Source organism: Artemia franciscana, unplaced genomic scaffold (genome assembly GCF_032884065.1).
Source record: "Artemia franciscana unplaced genomic scaffold, ASM3288406v1 Scaffold_2684, whole genome shotgun sequence".
Lineage (NCBI taxonomy): Eukaryota > Metazoa > Arthropoda > Branchiopoda > Anostraca > Artemiidae > Artemia > Artemia franciscana.
Genome location: NW_027063480.1, coordinates 22694 through 28693, shown reverse-complemented (window position 1 = coordinate 28693; position 6000 = coordinate 22694).

Sequence of the window (6000 nt, the reverse complement as noted above, 5' to 3'; positions counted from 1 at the left end):
TCTAATATCTTCATTTTTTCAACATACGTAGCTATTACCCTCGAAAACTAAAACTTTTGAAATAGGAAAAGAGCCTTTAATCACATTCTTTACTATGTGCAATCACAAAATAGTCTAATATCTTAATTTTTTCAACAAACACAGCTATTACCCTCGAAAACTAAAACTTTTGAAATAGGAAAAGAGCCTATAATCACATTCTTTACCATTTGCAATCATAAAATAGCCTAATATCATCATTTTTTCAACATACGTAGCTATTACCCTCGAAAACTAAAACTTTTGAAATAGGAAAAGAGCCTTTAATCACATTCTTTACCATGTGCAATCATAAAATAGTCTAATATCTTCATTTTTTCCACAGACCTAGCTATTACCCTCGAAAACTAAAACTTTTGAAATAGGAAAAGAGCCTTTAATCACATTCTTTACCATGTGCAATCATAAAATTGTCTAATATCTTCATTTTTTCCACAGACAAAGCTATTACCCTCGAAAACTAAAACTTTTGAAATAGGAAAAGAGCCTTTAATTACATTGTTTACCATTTGTAATCATAAAATAGAATAATATCTTCATTTTTTCAACATACGTAGCTATTACCCTCGAAAACTAAAACTTTTGACATAGGAAAAGAGCCTTTAATCACATTCTTTACCATTTGCAATCATAAAATAGTCTAATATCTTCATTTTTTCATCATACGTAGCTATTACTCTCGAAAACTAAAACTTTTGAAATAGGAAAAGAGCCTTTAATCACATTCTTTACCATATGCAATCATAAAATAGTCTAATATCTTCATTTTTTCAACATACGTAGCTATTACCCTCGAAAACTAAAACTTTTGAAATAGGAAAAGAGCCTTTAATCACATTCTTTACCATGTGCAATCATAAAATAGTCTAATATCTTAATTTTTTCAACAGACCTAGCTATTACCCTCGAAAACTAAAACTTTTGAAATAGGAAAAGAGCCTTTAATCACATTCTTTATCATTTGCAATCATAAAATAGTCAAATATCTTCATTTTTTCAACATACGTAGCTATTACCCTCAAAAACTAAAACTTTTGAAATAGGAAAAGAGCCTTTAAACACATTCTTTACCATGTGCAATCATAAAATTGCCTAATATCTTCATTTTTTCAACATACGTAGCTATTACCCTCGAAAACTAAAACATTTGAAATAGGAAAAGAGCCTTTAATCACATTTTTTACCATTTGCAATCATCAAATAGTCTAATATCATCATTTTTTCAACATACGTAGCTATTACCCTCGAAAACTAAAACTTTTGAAATAGGAAAAAAGCTTTTAATCACATTCTTTACCATGTGCAATCATAAAATATTCTAATATCTTCATTTTTTCAACAGACCTAGCTATTACCCTCGAAAACTAAAACTTTTGAAATAGGAAAAGAGCCTCTAATCACATTCTTTACCATGTGCAATCATAAAATTGTCTAATATCTTCATTTTTTCCACAGACAAAGCTATTACCCTCGAAAACTAAAACTTTTGAAATAGGAAAAGAGCCTTTAATCACATTCTTTACCATTTGTAATCATAAAATAGTCTAATATCTTCATTTTTTCAACATACGTAGCCATTATCCTCGAAAACTAAAACTTTTGACATAGGAAAAGAGCCTTTAATCACATTCTTTACCATTTGCAATCATAAAATAGTCTAATATCTTCATTTTTTCAACATACGTAGCTATTATTCTCGAAAACTAAAACTTTTGAAATAGGAAAAGAGCCTTTAATCACATTCTTTACCATATGCAATCATAAAATAGTCTAATATCTTCATTTTTTCAACATACGTAGCTATTACCCTCGAAAACTAAAACTTTTGAAATAGGAAAAGAGCCTTTAATCACATTCTTTACCATGTGCAATCATAATATAGTCTAATATCTTAATTTTTTCAACAGACCTAGCTATTACCCTCGAAAACTAAAACTTTTGAAATACGAAAAGAGCCTTTAATCACATTCTTTATCATTTGCAATCATAAAATAGTCAAATATCTTCATTTTTTCAACATACGTAGCTATTACCCTCGAAAACTAAAACTTTTGAAATAGGAAAAGAGCCTTTAAACACATTCTTTACCATGTGCAATCATAAAATAGTCTAATATCTTCATTTTTTCAACATACGTAGCTATTACCCTCGAAAACTAATACTTTTGAAATAGGAAAAGAGCCTTTAATCACATTTTTTACCATTTGCAATCATAAAATAGTCTAATGTCATCATTTTTTCAACATACGTAGCTATTACCCTCGAAAACTAAAACTTTTGAAATAGGAAAAGAGCCTTTAATCACATTCTTTACCAAGTGCAATCATAAAATAGTCTAATATCTTCATTTTTTCCACAGACCTAGCTATTACCCTCGAAAACTAAAACTTTTGAAATAGGAAAAGAGCCTTTAATCACATTCTTTACCATGTGCAATCATAAAATTGTCTAATATCTTCATTTTTTCCACAGACAAAGCTATTACCCTCGAAAACTAAAACTTTTGAAATAGGAAAAGAGCCTTTAATCACATTCTTTACCATTTGTAATCATAAAATAGTCTAATATCTTCATTTTTTCAACATACGTAGCTATTACCCTCGAAAACTAAAACTTTTGACATTGGAAAAGAGCCTTTAATCACATTCTTTACCATTTGCAATCATAAAATAGTCTAATATCTTCATTTTTTCAACATACGTAGCTATTACTCTCGAAAACTAAAACTTTTGAAATAGGAAAAGAGCCTTTAATCACATTCTTTACCATGTGCAATCATAAAATAGTCTAATATCTTCATTTTTTCAACATACGTAGCTATTACCCTCGAAAACTAAAACTTTTGAAATAGGAAAAGAGCCTTTAATCACATTCTTTACCATATGCAATCATAAAATAGTCTAGTATCTTCATTTTTTCAACAGACCTAGCTATTACCCTCGAAAACTAAAACTTATGAAATAGGAAAAGAGCCTTTAATCACATTCTTTACCATTTGCAATCATAAAATAGTCAAATATCTTCATTTTTTCAACATACGTAGCTATTACCCTCGAAAACTAAAACTTTTGAAATAGGAAAAGAGCCTTTAATCACATTCTTTACCATGTGCAATCATAAAATAGTCTAATATCTTCATTTTTTCAACATACGTAGCTATTACCCTCAAAAACTAAAACTTTTGACATAGGAAAAGAGCCTTTAATCACATTCTTTACCATTTGCAATCATAAAATAGTCTAATATCTTCATTTTTTCAACATAAGTAGCTATTACCCTCGAAAACTAAAACTTTTGGCATTGGAAAAGAGCCTTTAATCACATTCTTTACCATTTGCAATAATAAAATAATCTAATATATTCCTTTTTTCAACATACGTAGCTATTAACCTCGAAAACTAAAACTTTTGACATAGGAAAAGAGCCTTTAATCACATTCTTTACCATTTGCAATCATAAAATAGTCTAATATCTTCATTTTTTCTACATACGTAGCTATTACCCTCGAAAACTAAAACTTTTGACATAGGAAAAGAGCCTTTAATCACATTCTTTACCATTTGCAATCATAAAATAGTCTAATATCTTCATTTTTTCAACAGACATAGCTATTACCCTCGAAAACTAAAACTTTTGAAATAGGAAAACAGCCTTTAATCACATTCTTTACCATTTGCAATCATAAAATAGTCTAATATCTTCATTTTTTCAACATACGTAGCTCTTACCCTCGAAAACTAAAACTTTTGAAATAGGAAAAGAGCCTTTAATCACATTCTTTACCATGTGGAATCATAAAATAGTCTAATATCTTCATTTTTTCAACATACGTAGCTATTACCCTCAAAAACTAAAACTTTTGAAATAGGAAAAGAGCCTTTAATCAAATTCTTTACCATGAGCAATCATAAAATAGTCTAATATCTTCATTTTTTCTACAACCGTAGCTATTACCCTCGAAAACTAAAACTTTTGACATAGGAAAAGAGCCTTTAATCACATTCTTTACCATTTGCAATCATAAAATAGTCTAATATCTTCATTTTTTCAACAGACATAGCTATTACCCTCGAAAACTAAAACTTTTGAAATAGGAAAACAGCCTTTAATCACATTCTTTACCATTTGCAATCATAAAATAGTCTAATATCTTCATTTTTTCAACATACGTAGCTCTTACCCTCGAAAACTAAAACTTTTGAAATAGGAAAAGAGCCTTTAATCACATTCTTTACCATGTGGAATCATAAAATAGTCTAATATCTTCATTTTTTCAACATACGTAGCTATTACCCTCAAAAACTAAAACTTTTGAAATAGGAAAAGAGCCTTTAATCACATTCTTTATCATGAGCAATCATAAACTAGTCTAATATCTTCATTTTTTCAACATACGTAGCTATTACCCTCGAAAATTAAAACTTTTGAAATAGGAAAAGAGCCTTTAATCACATTCTTTACCATGTGCAATCATAAAATAGTCTAATATCTTCATTTTTTCAACATACGTGGCTAATACCCTCGAAAACTAAAACTTTTGAAATAGGAAACTACTACTACTACTACTAATAACTCACTGCAGCACCAAGCCGCCTGAGGCCAACACAGCTACGCACGCTCCTACTCCAACCTAATCTATTTAAAGCCTCCCTCTTTACACCCTCCCAGGAAGTTCCCATTTCCTTTAAATCCTTATTTATGACATCCTCCCAACCCAGACAAGGACGACCTGCTTTCCGTGTAGCCCCAGACGGTTGGCCAAAAAGGACAATCTTCGGTAATCTGTCATCCTTCATCCGTAGAACGTGGCCTAGCCATCTCAACCTTTCTTTCATTATAGCCCCAGAAAGCGGGATTGAACCACACTTTTCGTACAACCTACTGTTTGAAATACGGTCAGTCAGCCGGGTACCCAGAACAATCCGTAGGCAATTTCTCTGGAAAACATCTAGTAAATTTTCATCTGCTTTTCGGAGTGTCCATGCTTCAGAGCCATATTTGACCACTGTCATCACTGTAGCTTCCAATATTCTAATCTTGGTTTGTAGGCTTATCTTTCTATTCTTCCAAACTTTTTTTAACTGTGAAAAAAACACCCTGAGCTTTAGCTATTCTACTTTTAACATCTTCACTGCTCCCACCATCTTTACTAATAATACTACCAAGGTAACTGAAGCTCCCAACCTGATCAATCTTTTCGTTACCTAAGGTCACCTGTTCATCTTCACTTATTCCTAACCTTAATGACTTAGTCTTCTTAACATTAATTTTCAAGCCTATTTTAGCACCCTGAACTCGTAAATCCTCTAAAAATTCATTCATTTTGCTCACACTTTCATCTAATATGCTTAAATCATCAGCATAATCTAAGTCCAGGAGCGTTCTTCCTCCCCATTTGATTCCATGGTCTCCAATTGCCTTTCCTGTGCTCCTTAAGACGAAGTCCATCAAAATGATCCATATAAAGGGGGATAGAACACAACCCTGCTTAACTCCTGATTTAATACAAAACCAGTTGCTAACCTCATTTCCTACCTTAACCGCAGCAGTATTATTCTCGTACATAGCGCAAATCACTTTGGACCCTTAGATTGATAAAACTATGTTTTATCAATGGGTGCTGTCTTTGCTATCATAGCAGGATTTGTACATTGATTTCCTCTAATGACTGGATTAAGAATAAATCAGTTTCTTCTTAAGGTACATTTCTTTATTATATTTTTAGGAGTAAACTTAACTTTTTTCCCTCAACATTTCTTAGGTCTCGCTGGGATACCACGTCGTTACGCAGATTATCCAGATACATATGCTTCATGAAATGTAATTTCTTCATTAGGGAGAGTTATATCTATAATTGCTACGTTAATATTTATTTTTTGTATTTGAGAGGCCATGATCGCTAAACGAATTAATATTTTTTCACTTAATTTAAGATCAAGTGTGGAATGGAATCATCCCCAT